The following is a 22,977-nucleotide window of genomic DNA, read 5'->3' on the forward strand; positions in this document are numbered from 1 at the left end:
ACTCCACCTTTAGATGAATTCTGCAGACCCTGAGCGTGTTCAATGAAAACCTAGGATTTCTTAAATGGTGACTGGTAAAGAGCCAAGTTTGTGTGGACCGACAGAATCATAGCTCTGAGGTAAATGGCAATAGTGAGCATATGCAAGACTGGTGGCTACTGAGCATGTGCAGTAATGGGTAAAAGAGAGGTCAGTTAGGTGAGCAGTTAGCTGATCAGAACCTAATCACACTGGTCACAACTTGTTTCAAAGGTCAGAGCGTTCAATCAGAACTCTGAGGTAATGGTCAAGACTGAGCATGTGCAAGTGAGGTAACTGAATCTCAGAATAGGAAGGTATATAAAGAAAGAACTTCCAACAACAATTTTGGAGTTTGGAGTCTGTGTCTGAAGAAGGAGAGAGGCGTGCAGGGAGAGCCCAGAAGCCAACGAAAGAAGCCAAAGAGAAACTGCTGCAGAGAGACAAAAGAAAGCTGAAAAAGACCAGAGCTGACTGACCAGAAACTGAACAGCAATAGCAGTGATTTGTAAAAGAAAACAGCAATGGATTGATAGAGTAAGCTTAATATTATTTTAATGATAGTTTAGGGAAAGTATAGTATAAATAAGGTTAGTATGTGTATGCTTGAAATGTGTGCGAGTGTATTTTAATTGTATTTTATCTATGTAAACTTTAAAGCAATTTAAGATCTGCTGTCAGCAATTTGTTGCATACTGTCAACTTACAACAAATTGCTTGGCTTAGAATCATTTAAACTATATGCTATTGCAGTGTAAGTGCTCGTTAGCTTGCAATAAGGGATTTGTGTCTCAGGGCTTTTGTGTTTTGTTTAGGATTTTTAGTATACGCTGTATTAGGGATTATTAGTTACATCAATAAAAAGAACATTGCCCATGTCAATTACTTTATTGGAAGGTATATCCCTGTCCTTTAGTGTTTTCCTAAGCAACTCCAGGAACTTTTACCTCAGGGAGAACAGATTAAGGAGGCAATAGGCAAGTTATTATAGCATTGTCCCTAAATTAATTTTTGGGATAACACCACTCCAGTATCCAACATAGAACTTCCAAACAGATGTGCAGGGGCAAGGGGCAACTACAGCCTCAAAACCTGTCATGAAAAACTGTTCCTACTATTACCTGTACAAGGCAACCAATAGACACCAGCTAACCCGCATTGATTCATTAGACCAGCCATGCCATGCACGGCAGGCAGATTAAAAACATTTCCTGGGCAGCAGTTTGTAGCTGTTTGGCACTAAGAAGTAATATGTGCTTATCCCACACGAGAAAAAAAATAAGGCACAGGACAGACAAGGAATAGGAGGAGGGGGAACAAATTAGACACACAGATGCTTCTGAGCCCGGTTCTATTCCCAGAATAGTTTTTTTATGGGAAACGTCTGTAGTACTTAACAAAAAAAATGATATTTTTCTGTGTCTTCTTTGGACCCAATAGAATCATATCCATGCTATAGAATTCTATATGATGGTTGAAAAAAACCTATAGAACAGAAGTTGGCAATCTTCAGCACACGGCCTGTCAGGGTTCCTTCCTCACTCTGAACTTTAGGGTACAGATGTGGGGACCCTCATGAAAGACCTCCTCAGCTTATCCTGACCAGCTTAGGTTAAAAACTTCCCCAAGGTACAAACTTTGCCTTGGCCTTGAACAGTATGCTGCCACCACCAAGCATTTAAAACAAAGAACAGGGAAAGAGACCACTTGGAGACATCCTTCCCCAAAATATACCCCCAAGCCCTACACCCCCTTTCCTGGAGAGATTTGATAATAATCCTCACCAATTTGTACAGGTGAACACAGACCCAAACCCTTGGATCTTAAGAACAATGCAAAATCAATCAGGTTCTTAAAAGAAGAATTTTAATTAAATAAAAGGTAAAAGAATCACCTCTGTAAAATCAGGATGGAAAATACTTTACAGGGGATTCAGATTCAAAACACAGAGGATCCCGCTCTGGGCAAAACCTTAGTTACAGAAAACAGGAATAAACCTTTTCCCTTAACACAGGGAAAATTCACATAAAACAAAAGATAAACTAATCCGCCTTGCCTGGCTTACCTACACTGGTTGCAATATTGGAGACTTGGATTAGGATGGGTTGGAGAAGATGGGTTTCTGTCTGGCCTCTCTCAGTCCCAAGAGAGAACAAAACGTAAACAAAGAGCACAAACAAAAGCCTTCCTCCTCCCCAAGATTTGAAAGTATCTTGTTCCCTTATTGGTCTTTTGGGTCAGGAGCTAGCCAGGTTAGCTGAGCTTCTTAACTCTTTACAGGTAACAGAATGTTGCCTCTGGCCAGGAGGGATTTTATAGCACTTTATACAGAAAAGTGGCTACCCTTCCCTTTATATTTATGACACGGCCTATCAGGGTAATCCTCTGGCAGGCAGCGAGACATTGTGTTTACATTGAATGTCTGCAGGCATGGCCCCCCACAGCTCCCCCCAGTGGCTATGGTTTGCCATTCTCAGCCAATGGGAGCTGTGGGAAGTGGTGGCCAGCGGCCTGTGCCTCTTCCCACAGCTCTTATTGGCTGCAAACGGCAAACCGCAGCCTCTGGGAGCTATGTGGGTTGTGCCTGCAGATGGACAACATAAAGAAAATGTCTCATGGCCCAACAGCGGATTACCCAGATGGGCCATGTGCTGAAAGTTGCCAACCCCTGCTATAGCAGGAATATCATTCTCTATTCAATTCTACAGATTTTAAGAGTCACTTTGAGAAAACCTTTAAATATTGTATAGAACCCTGAAAGTTCATTCCTTATTTCATACTTTGAGCCAAGGATAGTCTCTTGTGTTTGTAGATAGTTCTGTTTTTGTATAGCACCAGCCAATGGGGTTTTGGGCCTGGATCCTCAAAGTCATGGGACATAAGTTTCTGAGTATCTTTGTGGATCTGGGCCTTGGACCATAAGTAGGACTTCTAAGCTCTAGGTAATATAAATAAATAATAATAATTTTATAGAACAGTTCATGAGGGATGGATTGAAACTAACTGACTCATCAGGTGCATCCTCCATACTACTGTACCCCCTTGCCCTTACTGATTCTTATGGTTATATTCTTATGGCAATGGTTTTCAAAAATGCCACTTTTGCCACTAGGGATTTGACCTGTCTCCAATTGACTTCAATGGGAGTTGGACTTCAATAGGATCCCCAACTATTAATTCATAACTGTAGTTGGTTTTGCACCAGTCCATTCTGCCTAGAGCCGCAACTCTTTTTTAAAAAGAAAAAAAACATTTTTTTTTTACTTTTCTTTTTACTTTCGGAAGATGACAGTGTAACTGCAAAATTTGGCCTCTACTCACAAAGCCAGGTCATACTTGAACATTTGCAAATACAGCCCTCACAGACTCATAGGTTTTAAGGCCAGAAGGGACCATCATGATAATCTTGCCTGACCTCCTGTACATTGCAGGCCATAGGTGTCAAATCTGTGAATGAGCCAGTGCTCAAGCATCCATGGACAATGGCCCCAGATGCATTCTTCCCTGAGACCCCACCCCTGCTTGGCCTCTTCACCCGCTTGTGCAGCACTTCTTTTCACCCCCACTCCACCTTTTCTCCTGAGGCCCCCGCCACTCACTCCTTTCTGCCTCATCCCTCCCTCCCTCACCTTTAAGGCCAGAGGGGGCAGAGAGAAGAGAGGGGTGGGCAGAAGGCACTCGGAGATGGAGTGGATTAAAGTGAGCAGCAGGTAGATGGGAGGGAAGAGCCTTGCGGGAGGTGGCAGAGAGGAGCTAGCAGGAGATGCTCAGGAGAGGGAGGTTGAGAGGAGAAAGCAGTGGGCAGGGGGGCTCAGAAGAGGGAGTGAAGGGGAGTGAGTGGCAGGTGGGCAGGACCTCAGGGGCAGAGAAGAGCAAACGGCAGGGACCTTGGGGGTGGGGGCAGAGAGGACCAAGCAGCAGTCAAAGTGGGGGAGGAAGAGGCAGAGCAGGAGTGGGAAGAGGCAGAGTGGGGATGGGGCCTCAGGGGAAGAGGCTGAGCAGGAGTGGGGCCTCGGGGTAGAGCAGGCGTGGAACACCCATCGCCAAAACCAAAAGTCAGCGCTTTTGTTGCAGGCCACAGAACCTCAGCCACCCGCTCCTGTAATAGATCCGTAGCTTCTGGCTGAGTTACTGAAATGCTCAAGTTATGACTTAAAGACTTCAAGTTACAGTGAATCAACCTTTTACACTTGTTTAAACCTGCAAGTGACCTGTTCCCCATGTTGAAGAGTAAGATGAACCCCCCCACACACCACCCTGCCAATATGCCCCATTGGAAAATTCTTTCTTGACCCACAAATATGGCAATTAGTTAGGCCCTGAGCATGTCGGCAAGACCCACCAGCCAGATACCTGAATAAGAATTCTCTATAGTAACTCAGAGCCCTCCCAAACTAGTGTCCAATCACCGGCCATAGGAGGTATTTGCTTCTAGCAGTCGCAGATCGGCTACATACCATTGTAAGCTGTCTCATCATACCATCCCCTCCATAAACTTATCAAGCTCAGTCTTGAAGCCAGTTACATTATTTGCCCTCACTGATCCCTGGGAAGGCTCTTCCAAAACTTTACTCCTCTGATGGTTAGAAACCTTCATCTAATTTCAAGCCTACATTAATCGATAGCCCTTAACTGCTATAATTTAAACTGATAGAATAAAACCAGCATGCATGTTGAGCAACACAGCAGAGAAGAGATATTTTAATGATGAGAAAGCCATGTGGCTTATGTATTAACTATTTTACTTGTATTCCATTTAATTGAAATGAAAAGTGAATGTTTTTATAATTATCATTGTAATATTCCTTAGCAGATTTTAATTTTATGGGGTTAACAAATGGCTCTTGTGTTTCAACTATGTTACTTTGAATAACAGTAGGAATATTTCTTGACACTAGTAAATATTTTCTGTTGCTTAACTTGAGTACGTGTGTGTATGATACCAAAACATTGTAGCTGAAAATGTAAACTTTTCAAACATAAATAATGACGTTGGTGTTATAATTTTACAAATCTGATGGGCAACATGGTAATTGTATTGGACATAAACTTTCAATCAACTTTTTCTACAAGCTGTGCTTTAATGATTCACTAGACACTCAGATAATTAATCATTGACATGCTTATAAGATAATATTTCAAAGGCTGCAGGAGATGCATCTAGATATGTCTTACTTAGAAAACTAACATTATGTTATGAATTCCAAAGTGTAATTAAAATCTTCCTGTGTTTTATATTGTAGCACTTTGACCAATCAAAAATAACTTTCCTATTTCATTTTCAAAGTGAGTTAGATTAAATAATTTTCATTATAGCCCTGCTCAACCTTGTCCTAAACATTCAATGCAAATCAATCAGTAGTCTTCCAGTTATAAACTTTAAACTGTAATAATTTAGATTAGAACAGTTTTCTTTATCATTTAATCTATCACCACAAGTGGTTTGGCATAATATATGTGTTTCCAAAGTTACTTTAAGGCACTTATTTGGGAATTTAAGTCAGTCTATGGTAGTTCTGTTTCCAGAACAGTTGCTCTATTTAAAAATAATAGGGAAAAAAGAGGAATAACAAATATGCAAGATAATCTTAAAGGGGGTATTCATTATAAGAAATACCATAAAGTATGGGTATATAGCTTCCCTAAGAACTAAATAATATATAAATACTCATGGGTTTACTTCAACAATGGAGACTAAGGATGAAATATCAAGAAATTCCTGTGTCGAGCTTAGGTTTAGGAGAGATATGTGGTTTCTAAAACCATTCACTATTTGATAACTTTCAAACTGTGGACAGATCATGGGAGACTCCTTTAACATCTCTTTTGTTTATTTCACATCCTGGCCTCTCCCCCTATTTGCTGATGTCCCTCAGATTTTGGACCTCTGTCCTCCTATTCCCCCTCTTGGTAACCTTATCAACCCTAGAGATTTAATTGCTGCCCCTTGGATGATTTACTTAACTCTGCCCAATCTCAATCTCCAGCTGTTACTTAAACATCTCCTTCTTCTTGTTCTGCTTCCATTTTACACTCAAGATGTCCAAAGCAGGGTTCCCTCTTTCACACTAACCCTTTTCCATTTCCTCCTTTTTCTCTTAACAAGTCCATTATAACAGCTTGAGTGCCATCTTCAGCTCCTCACTGTCTGCTTCCTCATTCATTCATGCTATTGTTATGTCTTATTGCTCCTTTCTGTGTAAGAACAAAACCCCAGAGGTTCACAATAAGATTTTAAGTCTAAGTAGGTTAGAAGATAAGAGCAGTGGTGGTACAATGTGGATATTATAAGGTATCTTTTTTTAATCTGAATTGCTCAAAAAAACTGACAAAGACTATCTTCATATTGACCAAATACAATGACTGTAATGATAAAAACTCTACCAGCCAGATATGGTGAAAGACTGTCATTATCATGGTAGTTACCTCCTTCCCTAACCCTTCTAATCCATCCTGCAACTGAATCCAATAAATGATCATTTTTACTACAGAAAACAGCATCAACTCTAAGCCACAATGGAACGTAAGGAACTGCTTCCCTCCACAGAAGAATTCATGAGATTTCTTTTGTTCCTGTTCACCAGTTTTCAATCTTCTAGCGACCACAGTATTTTTTCTGATTTTACCAGGTTCACCATTGGAAATTTATGGTAGGTTTCCTCAGGTTTCCATGTTTTGTGTTATTATTCCATATGGTTTTAAATAAAATTATTGAAGGTCATCTCTTCTGATATACCTCTTTTTCTCCTGCATTAAAAAGATAGAAGATATTCATCCCAAAGTGTTTTCATTGGCAATGCACAGCCAGATCAGCCTGACTAAAGACAGTCCTGCAGGGTTTTCCTGAAAATTCACATTAAATACATTCTGTCTGCTTCTTTAAGTGACTTATTTATTTTAAAGGGTTAATGAATGCTTCTAGTGTTAATTTACAGGATCCAGTAGTGTGAAAGCTATTTTGAACGTACAGCTCCAGAACAAGAAAAATATCGGATTTGCCCACAACAGTGTAAGTGGTGAAAAGAAGGGGGAAAAGTGGAAACAGGAAAAGAATAGGTTATTGTAGAAAAGATGGAACTGGTTATTTGAAGTGAAGAAAGAATGTGTAGAGTCACTGGAGAATATGGACCGTCCATTAGGGTAGGAAAGAATCAGCAATGAGAATGGGAGCTGGAATATGATGAGAAATGTTTTTAGATAACATTTACAATATAGTAAATCCCCATGAATCGCCCTGATTTTCAGCAATGAAATGGCAAAGAAATAGATATATGTACTGTACTAATGTTCTTAACTTGACATATCAGTTATTCAGTAATTCCTAGACTTCCAAACCAGTCTAGGCAGTAATACAAATCAAAATATTTTGGTATTTGGCATCAGTCAGATTCATATTGTCACATACTTTTTTCCTTGATAAAAAAAAGATGTGTGTATCAATTTTAAACTTTTGGGCATCCCAAACCAAGAAGAATTTATAGACTAATGATAAATTATCCATGGTATCTGAAAATTGGATTAAATCTTTGGCCACTCATGGCCAAAATCCCACTATAAAAAAATCCATAGCATTGTATTAATGTTCTGACCATTGTTACTAAGTGTAACTATATGCACACAATGCCTATCTCTTTCCGACAGTACAGGATCTCTCTTCTGGAACACCTGTGACTTATAGGGTAAGCACTTTAAACATAACAGGAATATATTTGAATTGAAAGTCATCATAAACACAAAGTGTGATGGTTGTTGCAATGTTCGTTGTTTTAAGAAAGCAATAGTAATATAGTTTATGACCTTTCTACTTGGATGGTGCAAAAGTGAAATGCATAGCAGTGACGGTCTAGAGTCCATATTCTACATTCTATGCTTCTCCAGTGATATATTTTGAATGGATATTAGATCAAAATAGGTAAGACCAGGTTTTCTAAAGGGATCTGAGTCATGAATGACCAAAGAGAGGCACTTGAGAAGACTTGAAGCCACTGAAATGAGATATTTGAGAGCAGTAAATAGGAGGGTCATTGCTGGACCTCATGCAGAATGATGCCATCGGGAGTAAGAGCAAGGACTGTGGTATCAGAGAGAATGTGCAAAAGAGGAGGCTGAAATGATATGCAAGAAAAACAGATGAAGGGAATCCTGTTAGAGAGGAATTTGAGACTAGAACTTGTGGGCACTGAACAAGAGGATAGCTAAGAAAACCGTGGATAAATTATGTATGAGAGGATGGAGTGAATATGGAGTGAGTGCTGGACTGGCAAACTTGAAAAAGACTGCTCTGTCAACCTGACCCCAGCTAGCTGATTAAGGGGAAGACGAAAGATATTAAATCAGAATATGTCCTGAAGTCTCTCCTCACTCATGTTACTCAAGCCCCCACTCCCAGATAGCCCATTCAGAGAGGAACTCCTAGAACACAACTTGTGTTCAGCATATCTGATATTATGTAAATTTATATTTAGCATGTCCAACAGCTCAGTGGAGAACTTTTTTTGAAAAATGCTGCAGCTTGCCACCATGTCCGATTACAGAGGTTGAGCTACAGGGGGTCAGAGGTTACCTTGTCCTATCTGAAAATGAAGTTGAAACTCTTGTGAAATGTATTTCTGAAATAATTTAATCATAGAAGATTAGGGTTGGAAGAGACCTCAGGAGGTCATCTAGTGCAACACCCTGCTCAAAGCAGGACCAACCCCCACTAAAACATCCCAGCCAGGACTTTTTCAAGCTGGGCCTTAAAAACCTCCAAGGATGGAGGTTCCACCACCTCCCTAGATAACCCATTTCAGTGCTTCACCACCCTCCTAGTAAAATAGTGTTTCCTAATATCCAACCTAGATCTCCCCCACTGCAACTTGAGACCATTGCTCCTTGTTCTGTCATCTGTTACCACTGAGAACAGCCTCGCTCCATCCTCTTTGGAACCCCACTTCAGGTAGTTGCTATCAAATCCTCCCTCACTCTTCTCTTCTGCAGACTAAATAAGCCCAGTTCCCTCAGCCTCTCCTCATACATCATGTGCCTCAGTGCCCTAATCATTTTCACTGCCCTCCTCTGAATTCTCTCTAATTTGTCCACATCCTTTCTGTAGTGGGGGCCCCAAAACTGGATGCAATACTCCAGATGTAGCCTCAGCAGTACTGAATAGAGGGGAATACTGACTTCCCTCGATCTGCTATCAATGCTCCTACTAATGCAGCTCAATATGCCATTAGCCTTCTTGGCAACAAGGGCACACTGTTGACTCATATCCAGCTTCTCATCCGCTGTAATCCCCAGATCCTTTTCTGAAGAACTCCCACTTAGCCAGTCAGTCTCCAGATGGTAGCTGTGCATGGGATTCTTCCATCCTAATTGCAGGACTCTGCACTGTCTTTGTGGAACCTCATCAGATTTCTTTGGCTCAATCCTCCAATTTGACTAGGTCCTTCTGTATCCTATCCCTTCCCTCCAGCATATCTCTCACTCATCCCAGTTTAGTGTCATTCATGAACTTGCTGAGGGTGCAATCCATCCCATCATCCAGATCATTAATTAAGATGTTGAACAAAACCAGCCCCAGGACCGATCTTTGGGGCACTCCGCTTGATACTGGCTGCCAACTAGACATCGAGCTGTTGATCACTACCCATTGAGCCCAACGATCTAGCCAGCTTTCTATCCACCTTACAGTCCATTCATCCAATCCATACTTCTTTAACTTGCTAGCAAGAATACAGTGGCAGACGGTATCAAAAGCTTTGCTAAAGTCAAGGTATATCACATTCACCACTTTCCCCATATCCACAGAGCCAGTTATCTCATCATAGAAGGTAATCAGGATTGTCAGACATGACTTGCCCTTGGTGAATCCATCCAAATCACTGCTTTGCTTACCACTGTGGACTGAGACACAATTAAAAGCAAACATAATTGTTTCCCAAGACAAATAAACCCTGGAATTTAGCCTCTCCCCCTGGGCATGTAAGCTCCACTCCATCCCATCTCCTATGTCTAAGCCATAGTCTAATAATACTGTCCACCTGTGGACAACAATTAGCACTAGCTTCAGAAGAAACCTATTCAGAAATAAATAGATATATCATGTGAGATTTGCAATCAACTTTCTTGCTAATTATTCCTTAAATTAACATATTGTGTTGCAAGCACTATGTAATTGGGGCCATCTTGCCGTTTGGAGAATGTTGCTCCTACATAGCCAATAGTAACAACGTGGGGCATACTCTGCTTTATGATGCTGTGAAAATTAGTCAAAATTTCTGCATCAAACTCCTCCAGTTGGTGGCATTCTTGGCATTTCTCATTTCCATATTACTGCACTAGGGTAAGTAATTAGATGGCAGGGACAAAATATCCTCTGAGCCCCACTCCTGTATGTGCAGCTCTTGCTCTCTCCTGGAATCGGGCTCTCCAAAACTGACTGCACTGGTACAGTCAGAGAATCACAGATGCACAGAATGTCATCTACTCTCTGCTAGACACAGGCAGCTGAGACAACAATTACCGACTGCCAACCATAAGCTGCTTTGACTAGCAACAGTGCTTAAAGGCAGCCCGAGTGTTATTAAGTACCGAAGTACAAGAGATAAATAATAAATGTCTGTGGATTTCTCTGTGGTTTAGTGCCTGCAAGCGGATGTTTTTTCAAAACAGCAAAGGCAAATATCTGGACTATATTCCCAAGCACATGCATGTGCGCGGAAACACACGCACACACAGAAGGGTTAGGCTTAAGATGGTCATGGAGTATGGAGGTGCAGGAAGCTGTGTGGTTCATTGCCAGCACCATTTTCACAGGTTTGTACGCAAATTTCCTTCATGCCCAAATCTGGTGATGATACATCCAGGCCATCCCAGTTTTCCCAGGCTCATTATCTTATCGATACATCTGTACTTGTTATGGCCTGGACAGAGACAAATGATCGAACAGTTTCTCGCTGTCACACAAAGAGGCAATAACTGCACGGCATTCGTGAGTCCCCATAAAAATCGCACATATTCTGAGTCTGAAGAATCTCTCCAGCAGCTAGAAGGTGAGACTTCCATTAGACAGCTGTCTGGAGGAGCATCTCAAATCTTGAGAGGATACCATATAAGGAAATTGTGTAGCTCCTAAGAGGAATACAAAGGGAGCATGAAAAATGGGCATCCAGTCAGCTGGACCTCTCCTTCCAAAATATTACCCTGGACCCATGCAGAGGTATGAACGCTGGTGGCCCTAGTCAACAGCTAGAAATAGACAATCAGCCACACCCAGGTTTGTTTTCTGTCCCTTTCTTTAGGGTTCTGTTTATTGTCATCAGAAACAAGAAAGAAAAGTGTAAAAATTATCACAAACAACAATCTGGTTAGGGGTTCAGACTGGGATCTTTTGGCCTCCACTAGCTATTGGGTAAGGCCCTCTCTGACAATTCAGAGGGGGATCCACAGGATCTGCCTGCCTAAACCTTCCTTCTCTGGTTACAAGATCCCCCTTTTTCCTGGTTTCCCCCTTTATATTGTCCAGATAAGAGTGTGGGCTAATCATGCGGTGCTGATCAGCTGTGCCAGCTGATTCACAGCATCTGCCTGCTGGGTTTCTGTCTGATCAGGGTCAGCTGCTCCCTGTTCTCCCCCAGCTACTAAAGAGGCAAATCATGTTAGAGGGTAACTATATAAACATGGGAAACCCTGTGCTTTGGAAGAAATGAAGCCTGCTCTGGCCACTTAGGAAGTTCATGGTGGATTCACAAAGGATTCTGGATGGGTGACAGGCATCTTTTTTGTGGAATTAATGTCAGCTGAGTGATCCATACCTGCAGCATTCCCAGATTTGTAGCAGCTTCCATCCTGCTGCCAAACTACTTTGTAGTATAAAATGATCAAAGACCTTTAGAGATATTTTATAGGAGTTTAAAGTGCATTTGAGTCTTCAAACTAGGTCAATGGCCTCAATTGCCATAGTTTTATGAAAAGTTAAGAACAGATGTTGGGTCCCTGTCAGCATCCATAGCAAAGAAATTGTTTCTTTGCCACCGAAAATGAGAAATAAACCATTGGTGATGCTGTTCATCTCATCAATGTTGTCATGAATATTTATATTGTACTGTGAGTGGAGAATTGCAACACACAAATACAGAAAAAAGTTTGTGATAACATTGCTATTATACTGTGTGGTACCGCAAGTCCAACTCTTTCAACTCTGACCTGATAGTCCAACTAGAATACAACACACAAATGTGATTGCTGCCCTAATTTGTCAGTAAATGTCTCATTCTCCATGTTCTCAGCTTCCAAAACAATGAGTGAACAGATCAGCTTTGTGTGAAGCTTTCCCTTGAATCCCAAATATTAATAATTGGGAAGCTGATTCATCTGGTGCATTGGGTGAAGCACATTGTTATCCTCCATACTAGAGGGAAGTTTGGTGCTCCAATGTTAAACAAGTGGCTGCAGTGAAGAACAATAATGAATGGGTTAATTGTTTTCATTCTCCTTATTTCCTTTGCTTTTCAACATATAATTCAATAGTGCATCCATTATTTATTTTGTATCATTATCACATGTTTGTATAACATCATACCCTGAAAGGAGTTGGCAAAAGCGAACATGCTTGAACTGAATTTACGGTTCAATTCTTTCATTATTTTATCATTCTTTAAAATGCTCTGCATATAGAATAATTTTCTTTGCACAATATTTATTTTTGTTTTACCTTCCTGGAAATGGAAATTGTAGATGCTTTGATAAAAGGATTACAAGGTCATCCAATTTCAAGTAGTACCTATAAGTACCGCAAAACCATTCTCTTAAATGCTAATTTTGTACAGTCCTACAGTAGTAGAGTACTTTTCAGTTCAGTAATTGAATACACAAAGGAGGAAATGGCTGGGAGAGGAAGCTGTTTTTGGATTCTCAGCCATAGAAGCCCACCTCTAATACAAATTAATGTACTTAAGCATTGCTGTGCCTCTCTCTATAGTCTCACCAACAGATCGACTACTTTTAATTGTAAGTGAATTTAATGTCATATTAATAGACTTGGTACTGAAGTTGTTGAATTGTCCTCCAAACTAACTTCAGTAATGTTTGTAAAATGCTTTGAGATGCTTGGTTGGAAGTTCTAACCACACACACTTACTGCATTAGAAATTATTGTCTCCTATGCCTATCCAGTTCCCTGCCTCTCCACTAAAGCGAGTTTTGATGGTGATTTTTATTGTGGCCCCTTTTCCATTATGAAGTGAATTGAGGTCAGATAGATGATTATTGAGCACAGAGTCATCTGATGGAGATAACTTCTGGTCAGTTGCCACTATTGAACTAGACTGAATTGGATCCTGTGGCCAATGTGTGAATGTTACAATGTGCCCTTACTTACTAAGACTTTCAGTCCACAGAATTTGCATTTGTATGGCACAGATCTATACCAGCACCAAGTAGGCAGTCTGCCTCAACTTTGCAAACCTGAACCAGAGTCTATTAGTCTCCTTCTATAAACCTTACCTAATTTGATGTAAAAATCTGAAACAAAAAAGGGGTTTTTAGTTTTCACTTTGTAGTCTGAAAACTATGTGCTACAAGTATGTTATTCTATATAAAGTAAATCAGAAAATAAGAGTAAACAGAACACATTTGTTCCTTTTATTGTCTGTGAATCCTTAAAAATGACATTATAAGAAAACTGGAGCTTGAAATTACAGTAGAAAAGATTCTCACTGCAGACAAAACCCATGAAAATTAATGGTTTCACAGATTTTCATTAAAACACTTTTTTTCATTGTTGCTTAACATTTTTACAGAGTTTGAAATAAATTCTGAAGGTGGAAAACTACTATAATTTTGCAGTAAATAAGGTTTTTCCTGTAAGACTGCTGGCATTCCTGTGCAAAAAAGGGTGAGTTTCAACAATGAAGCAAGTAACAGTTTTGATTGTTGCCCATATGTTGATTTTTTCTTCATTAAAAGGGGTATTTGTTTTCAGAAATGGAAATATAGTTCCCAGGATCAAATTCACACAAAACAATGAAAACTTTAGGCTTTACATACAGTATTAATGTTTGAAAATCAAATTTTGACTGTGAAAAATTTTGAACTTGGATCAAAAGGAAACTACAAAAATGTTGGTGAAAACTACTAGATTAATGCTGATTTATTGAATTTTGCAGGGGATAATGTCTCTCAATTGTTAGCAGATGTCAATAAATATTGATAGTGTAATTAGGAAAATGACTAATATTCTCTATGAATAGTGCAATGTTTTAACACTGTGTAATATTTATATCTATGGATATATATATATATAATAGCATGTATCAGCCCTAACCAAGCTCAAAATTCCATACTGCTGGGCCTATATATATGCTTACATACAAAAATATACACAATAAAGAGACAGTCTCCTGTCTGGAAAAGCTCACAATCTAAAGAGACAAGACTTGAGAAGCGAAAGAGAGGCACATACAAGTTAAGTGTCATTCCCAAGGACAGACACCAGATCAGTGGCAGAGATGAGAATAGAATACAAGCTTTCTAAGTCCCAGTCCAGTGCACTAACCACGGGACCATGCTGCCTGTCCATGTGAGGGCAGTACTCTTACACCCAAGCAATAATTCAGCCAGAGAGAAAACTGAAGCAGAACAGGTTTCAGAGTAGCAGCCATGTTAGTCTGTATCCGCAAAAAGAAAAGGAGTACTTGTGGCACCTTAGAGACTAAAAAATTTATTTGAGCATCAGCTTTCGTGAGCTACATCTCACTTCATCAGATGCATTCCGATGAAGTGAGCTGTAGCTCACGAAAGCTGATGCTCAAATAAATTTGTTAGTCTCTAAGGTGCCACAAGTACTCCTTTTCTTTTTGCGAATACAGACTAACATGGCTGCTACTCTGAAACCTGTCAAATAAATTTGTGAGTCTCTAAGGTGCCATAAGTACTCCTTTTCTTTTTGAAGCAGAACAAACTTTTTATTGGTAATATGCAAAGATTCTAAAAAAGAACTGCATCAGAGCTGAAAGTAACATTTCTCTCAAGATGTAACTACCTAAAAATTCAGATAATGCTATCTGTAATTACATTGCAGGGATATATTGACTCCATTAACATAAATTCTATGTTAAGTAATTACTAGACTGTTAGAACATGCTATGAAATTACGATGCTGACTTTGAAATGTCTAGACTATTATACAATTAATATTGTAAGACTGTTTCACAAGCTTTCTGTGAGATAGGAAGAAGCCTAAAATAATACTGAAGATATGCCAAGATCTCATCTCATATGGCGTCATCGAATCAATGACTTTACTTTGTGGCATCAAGTGAGGTTTGTTCTGAGATGTAAAAGAGTGGGCAGTTTTGCTTCACATGGCTTTAAAAAAACACTTCTTTTATGTTCCAAGCCATGTGGGTTTGCCCCTCCAAGTTTTACTTTGAGTTCCTGATTATCAAACACACTCTCAAAACAAACAGATGAACAAAATGACACCAATTGTACCTTACCACCTAGTTTTGTGTCATTAGAGTATAAAACCAAAACATTCTCATGAAATCCTAGTGAATATCTTCCTCAAGTCTAGCTGAAAAGTCATCTGAAGTAGTCTTTATGATTGAAACTAAAACCTCTCAGAACAATTCTGGAACCAGGCCCCAAAGAGAAAAATAAACCAATCCCATGACATACACCTGTAGAGTTATATGGTTATTAAAAGCCAAAATCATGCAGTCAATCACATTCTAGGAGACGCTAAACCCAATACTCTGTATAGGAAAATCTGCATTGTTTTGGCGCCAATGGTGGTGCGTTTGGTTTGTACAGTCTCCATAACACTGTGAAAAATGGTGAAAATAAATTCTTCACTAAGCAACAGCAGAGGTTTGGTCTTTCTGCTTCAGAACTATGGAAATATATGCTTTATAGAAGATGCTGTAAATACTACCTGAGAGAAAATGTATTCACCAAAAATGCTTTGTGAGTGATCCTCTGTAGTCACTGTGTAAATTCAGCAGTTCCAAAACCTATTTCAAGGTCCAAACAATGGCTGTAAAGATACTTTGAGAAAAAATTTGGGCCTGAATACCTCTCAAAAATGTTGAATGAATATTACTAGGAATTTCCAGAGAATTAACCCCCCATAGAGATAGTTCTGGACACAGATTTTTCTGGACTGCATCTGGTTACACAATTTAGTTATTTTCTCAGAGCTAAAATGTACATACAAGCTATGAAATCCCAAAGCCACTGAAGTCAATGGGAGTTTTACCACCAATTTCAATGGGTTAAGGATTTCCTCCATAATCTGACACTGCTAGTGATAAACCAAATTTGAGAGCTCTTTGAAGATTGAGCCTTGCACTTGATCAACCCCCTGATTTTCAGAAGTTCAGAGCATTCACAACTCTAGTGGAAATCTGCAAGTGCTCAGCACCCCTCTGAATAAGGCTGATATGGGGCTATATTCTCAGCTCTGCTGAGTCTGCCTCCTGCTGCAAAACTTAAATTGGCCAGAGAATTCCCGCAGTATTGGGGGAATCTCCAACCAGTGGAAAGCAGGTGAAGGAGGCCATGCCACCCTCCACACCTGCTTCTCGATGTCTCCTCTGCCATGGGACAGAAGAGGAGAGAAGATGGAGAAAGGGGATTTTGGTAGAATGAAATTCTGCTACACATGGTTCTCCACTACTGTAATGTCCCTTAGGGATGTTACACCACTGGTGTATGTTAAAATAGCCCCACTCCTTCCTGCAGCTGTACTATGCACTGGGCTAGGGCAGAGCAAAACTAGGGAGCCATGTTCCGCACCCTGCCAGCTCTCCAGTCACTATACTAAGCTCTGTATGGGAGAATTCAACCCTGAAGGTAATATATCTCCATTTCTCTTAGCAAAGGTTGGTGAACTGTGAAATACATTTGCAGAAGGATATGAACAGCAGTGCTGTTTGGCCAGCTGAATATTACCAATAACATTCAGGCTGCTAAATTTTCACTCATCTGTTCCCCTCTGACTCCTGCTTACAGCAATTACAATAGTGAGGCTCCTCTCACCAATTACATTGAGTTATTTTCATTAGAAAAGATAGCCAGCCTTGTAAACATCCTCTGGTGTCTTTGGATGGTGATCTCTCTCACCAGTTCAGTCTTTTAGAGGACTAATATGAAAGCCTGCTACCCCATAATTAGAGAAAGATTTTCAAAGAATCAGACTGGCTGCCCACACCTCCCATGTTGCACCATCAGGCAGGAAAGGTGCTGCTGCCAATCTACCACTGTGAACTGAAACTGTGTCCTAACTGTGTGGTGACCATGGATATGTGGTGTCACATATACTACATATATAAGTGAATAGGACTGTTCGATTGTAGCATGTTTTATTGTTATTTAACCAAAGATACCTGTTGCATTTGGGATAGTATAGTTTATATATTGTACTCAATCAATTAACTTGTGGCTAAACATAGATATTAAGGACCCATAGCACCTCCCATCCCTCACACCTATCCTTTACATCCACATTTCTACTGGTATAAAAGTTCCTTTTTAGGTTTTATTTTCATAAGGAGATTGCTTGGAAATTATCAATTAATGAAAAGCTTTTCATTATCTTCCCTAAGGCTAGCATTTCAACTTCCTACAGAAAAGGCAATAACTAATACTTATGCAGAGGATCAAATTGATACCAGTGACTTGGAAGACTTGAACCATCATATATATAACCAGTATATCTCTAAAATTTATGGAATTTACCTGTAAATGGCTGATTTGTCAACTTCTAGAAGTATTTTTCCTTCTCATTGATGATAATCTTCAATCTGTTATCCTCTTACTTATTTTAGAAAACTGATTTTGTCAAGTGAAATATTTTTTCAATTAAAATACTTATTGTGGTGGATGTGAACTGCTATAAGGATACAGATATGTAACCCAGTTATTGCAATAGTCTGTATAACTTATATTGGGATAGTGGAATGTGTATTATAAACCTCTATAGCTTTCATTCAATTTTCAGAAGTTCAGAGCATTCACAACTCTAGCAGAAGTCTGCAAGTGCTCAGCACCCCTGTAATGGGTGCTATTGGAAGAACAAACAGGAAGGCAATGGGATGGTTTCCCAGCTAAGAACATCTCAACACCTACTGTTAGACAATGGGAGAAGCTCTTACCTTTGAGAATCTTACATCCCATCTCCAAAAAGTTGCAAGCTTTTATTGCTAGTGACGAGACCTTCGCTATCAACAGTTAAGAAGCCACAATCCCTGAGGACCAGAGTGATCAAAAAAGGGTGAACGGCTTTTACAAGAGACTTTCCCTGAAGCAGGTTGGAAGACATGATTTGTGAGTTAAGGGAACAGAAAATACCAGTGAGACCCTAAAGGTGTTGGGAGGTCCATAGGAAGCTTACATCTTCCAGGATCCTTATGATGAAGATGCATAGATATGTACAGACATGTCTAGACTGTTTATTTGTTTTAAGACCAGCTTTCTCTGAAATGCTTTAGTTCTAAATTAATAATACTTTGCTATAATAAGTCAGTTTGGTTACTGGATACCACTGTCTCAGCTCCTGCAGGGAAGTGAACTGGAGATACTGAACCTAAGGCAGGCTTCCTGAGGTAATTGTGGTTGACCACACAGGGGACTGCGGAGAAGGGCCCACTCTGACAGTGGGAGAATTGTGTGATTCCACCTGAGAAAGGTGATAGTATGAACTTGAGTGTGGGGGGAGAGGGGTGCATGTGGAAAGACCAGGAAGGATCAGAGATGCAGTTAGCCCAGTGGCTGTGACACATTTCATAAGTTTTTGTTTGTTTTTGTTTTTTGCTTATGGCTTATTCTCTTGTGTTAGTTTTAAACAAACCAACATTTCAAAAATATAATTAAATGGCTTTTCTCACATAAATAATTATTTTGTGCAGTCTGTTTGCTCTATAGTATGGATTTACATCTACTTAGTATTCAGCATTGTTTTTTATTCCTTATCTCCCTTTGCTATCTACTTTTCAGCTAAGTGAGATTTTGTATGGCGGGAATTCACTGTTCATGTTACTTTCCTTCCTTTGGTACCATATTTTGAATTTTAATTTCTTATATTTTCCAACCCATTCAAGCAGTTCAGAACAGACTAATCAAGAAAATCTACTTAGCTCTAGTTGATGTTCAGTTATGAGTAACAAGGAATAGAAGTGTCCAGGGTGAACAATAAATCATCATTGACTAAAGACCATTATTTATTTGGGTAAGGGAGAATTAATTGAGTGCAATGGGATATTGTAAAATCTCACTCAGATTTGAAAGCCAAAAGGGACCATTGTGATGACGTAGACTGACTCCCAGTATAACACAGGCCATAGAATTTCACCTTGTAATTCCTGCAATGAAGGGAGTTATTCTTCCTAGAATAAAGTTAGTTGAGGGGAAAATGTCCAGTACATCCCCCAAATAGTACTGTACAATGGCTAGATGCATTACAAGTTTATGAGGTACAATCACCTGATGCCAGATTATGATACCCTTACTCACATTGAGTAATACCCTACTCCACAAGCAGCCCCATCATCTTAAATGAGACTACTCATGGTATAAGTTATAATACAATGAGAGCAAAAATATCACAATATAGCTTCTAGCTTTGAAGCATCAGGTGCTTGCCACAGCTAGAAAAGTACTGGATCATATGGTCTAGTCTAGCATCGATAACTCTATGTTGCTACATTTCTACTATGTCAATATTTTTTCTTTATATTTTCAGACCCCGCTTTCTTTATGCACTATCGGTTATCCATGCATTTAGTTTCAGAAACAAGCTTAGTTCGTACCGTCTTGTATATAGGACAGTCAGTAGCTGGTGAAAGCAGAAGATGTGTCTTCATGAACAAGTCACAGTCAGCTCCCAGACTGCTGCACTGGGCAGCACAGCATGGGGAGGAGGTGACCAGCCCTCTGTGGAGAAAGAAGTGGTTCAGGACTATTTTGAAAAGCTGGATGAGCACAAGTCCATGGGACCAGATGCACTGCTAAAGGAGTTGGTGAATGTGATTGCAGAGCCATTCACCATTATCTTTGAAAACACATGGTGATCAGGGGAGATCCCAGAAAACTGGAAAAAGGCTAATGTAGTACCCATCTTTAAAAAAGGGAAGAAGAAGGATCCGGGGAACTACATGCCAGTCAGCCTCATCTCAGTCCCTGGAAAAATCATGGAGCAGGTGGAATCTCCTTCCTCAGAGGTTTTCAAGGTCAGGCTTGACAAAGCCCTGGCTGGGATGATTTATTTGGGGACTGATCCTGCTTTGAGCAGGCGGTTGGACTAGATGACCTCCTGAGGTCACTTCCAACCTTGATATTCTATGATTCTATTTGCTATCCTTACATAGCCTAGTCTAAACATAATTAATTAAATACATAAACAACAACTAGCTTTTATACAGCACTTTTCATCTGCAGATCTTTAAGTACTTTATAATCGAGGTAGATACCATTGTCACCAATTTACAAATTGGGAGACTGAGTCAGAATGGTGCAATGACCTACCCAAGGTTACCCAACAGGCCACCTGAAGAGCCAGGAGCAGAACCCTGGAGGAGGTCAATGTCTTCCCCCCGCCTCCTAAAATGTTGGTTGGGTTCGGAAAGAAAGATGCTACCTAAATAAGACATGTTTCCTAAAGCTGACAGCCTTTAGTTAGACATTTTTACTGCTGAAATGTGCTAGCCATACCATTTCTAAATGGACATAAATAAATCATTTATACTGCCTTTCAGTTACATGCAAACCTAGTTAGATCTGCTACTGTATATTCTTCTTATCAAAGGGGAAATTGCCCTCCTCAAATGTCCAACTTTTAAGAGAAAGTCACTAGAGCCAAGTGTCTTCCTAGCTATGTATCTGCCATGAAGCATTTTGGAGGTATCAGTGTTTTACTCTGTGTCACTAATTCCTTACATTAAACCAAAAACATTAACATCTGATCAATGTTTAAGAAATGGTTATTACTGTACTTGGATAATGATCTAAAAATCAAATTTAAAAGACTGCTCTCATGAATTGCAGTGCTAGAGACTTTTGAAGGCATCATCACCATTCCTGAGGGGTTGAGTCAGCACATCTATTTCTTCATTTTAACCACTACAATTATTTGCATTACTTTTGCAATTAAACTAGTAAAATATGGATTTAATTGCCATTCAAAAACTATAAAATTGAAGAAAATTAAATTGAAAACTATATTGGAGACCAAGCTTTGTAATGTGGCCAGTTCTGTGTGCATTGCACAGAGATAAGATAGAAGCTAACATAAAGATCAGACTTATTATTAGTCTGTGTTTATGTCTGTGTGGTGGTGATACCCGTAGGGTAAATTGCAAATTGTTTTGACCATCCTACCTGCAACTTGCCATGTAATCTGTCCCTCCAGAAGCCACTAAACCTCAGAACACTTTGAAGCAGACATCAATGTTAAAAAATAGCTAATATTTGTTATTTTCCCCCATTAAATGTGGGTTTTCCACTTCCACAAAGCTGTAGGTCACGAAAGCTTATGCTCAAATAAATTTGTTAGTCTCTAAGGTGCTCCTGTTCTTTTTGTGGATACAGATTAACACGGCTGCTACTCTGAAACCTGCACTGGACTGAATCCCAGAACCAATAATCTTCAATACAGGACCAGTGACAGGTTTTCCCACTCAATTCCCCACTTTAGGTACCGGGGAGGGATAGCCTTAAGTGGTTTGAGCATTGGTCTGCTAAACCCAGGGTTGTGAGTTCAATCCTTGAAGGGGCCATTTAGGGATCTGGGGCAAAAATTGGGCATTGGTCCTGATTTGATCAGGGGGTTGGACTAGATGATCTCCTGAGGTCCCTTCCAACGGTGATATTCTATGATAAGTACAAATATAGGTGCTATTGAGATTCTTAAAACGTTCGCTCAACCACTACCTAACCTTGTAGGCATCTAATATTCCTAGGTTTCTGCCTCTGGGCATGTGAACGATACCACACTTTTGGTACCTGGATGAGTATCTCAGATCTAAGCCCCAGTGGGATAGGTGAAGATAAGCATTCTGCCTGCCCGCTAAGTCCCTGATCACAGTGAAATCATCAATGGACTGTGAATTGGGTTTTAAAGAGAACTGGTGTTCAGAATTTAATAAAATAGTATCAGAACACAGACACACACAAAAGTCCCTGACTGGAGACTCCTTGTCCTCTGGGGCAGCATCAAGATGAATACTACATGTTGCCTGAGGCTTCTCTAGGAGAGAGCAGGGGACTTCAGGCCCCTGTTTGGTGCTGGGCATTTCTGGAGGGGGAGCCCATTCAAGCCCTTCTCCTGCTGCAAGAAGGCAGTGTGCGAGCAGTGTCTGAAGAAGCACCTAAGCTCCCAGATAAATGTGACTGTCCCTACCCTGTTGTGTGCCTGATTGAAAGTGTCACAGCATACGAGTGGGAGCAGAGATATAAGATTTTGTTTCTACTATGAAACACACTGCCACTGGGGATCAAAATAAGTTTGAGTCTTACCACCAGTGTAACACTTAATACTTAGCAGGTGTTTCTAAGGCAGGTATCGACAACCTTTGGCATGTGGCCCATCAGGGAAATCCACTGGTGGGCTGGGATGGTTTGTTTACCTGCCACGTCTGCAGGTTCAGCCAATCACAGCTCCCACTGGCCGCGGTTCGCTGCCTCCTGGCTCCTGCCCCCACTGGGCTGAGAAAGTCACCCAGAGACCTTGGTGCAGTTCTCACCTGGTGCTTTTATTTACAGGTTGTGTTCCCACCCCCTTTCCACCATACACATAGACCCCTTCTTACATTCCACCAGCAGGAGAGAGGGGGCAAGCTATCTCTCTCTGCTTCCTCTCACTGACTTTCCTCTAGTGCAGCTTACAGCCTGTTCAGCTCCTCCCCTGGATTTCTTCCCCTGGGGCTTTTATCCAGCCCCAGCTGGATGAGGCAGCAGCTGTTTCAGCTTTCCCAATCA

The 22,977-nt window shown here is 40.3% G+C and overlaps 1 long non-coding RNA gene across 1 annotated transcript; it reads left to right on the forward strand.

Moving 5' to 3' along the window:
* Positions 1-374: 374 nt before the first annotated feature.
* On the forward strand, positions 375-19,022 carry LOC122457682. Its single transcript, XR_006277352.1, has 3 exons — positions 375-555; positions 6,510-6,668; positions 18,005-19,022. It is a non-coding gene; the product is annotated as an uncharacterized LOC122457682 (long non-coding RNA).
* The last annotated feature ends 3,955 nt before the right edge of the window (positions 19,023-22,977 follow it).

The sequence above is a fragment of the Dermochelys coriacea genome, chromosome 1, assembly GCF_009764565.3.
Source record: "Dermochelys coriacea isolate rDerCor1 chromosome 1, rDerCor1.pri.v4, whole genome shotgun sequence".
Taxonomy (NCBI): Eukaryota; Metazoa; Chordata; order Testudines; family Dermochelyidae; genus Dermochelys; species Dermochelys coriacea.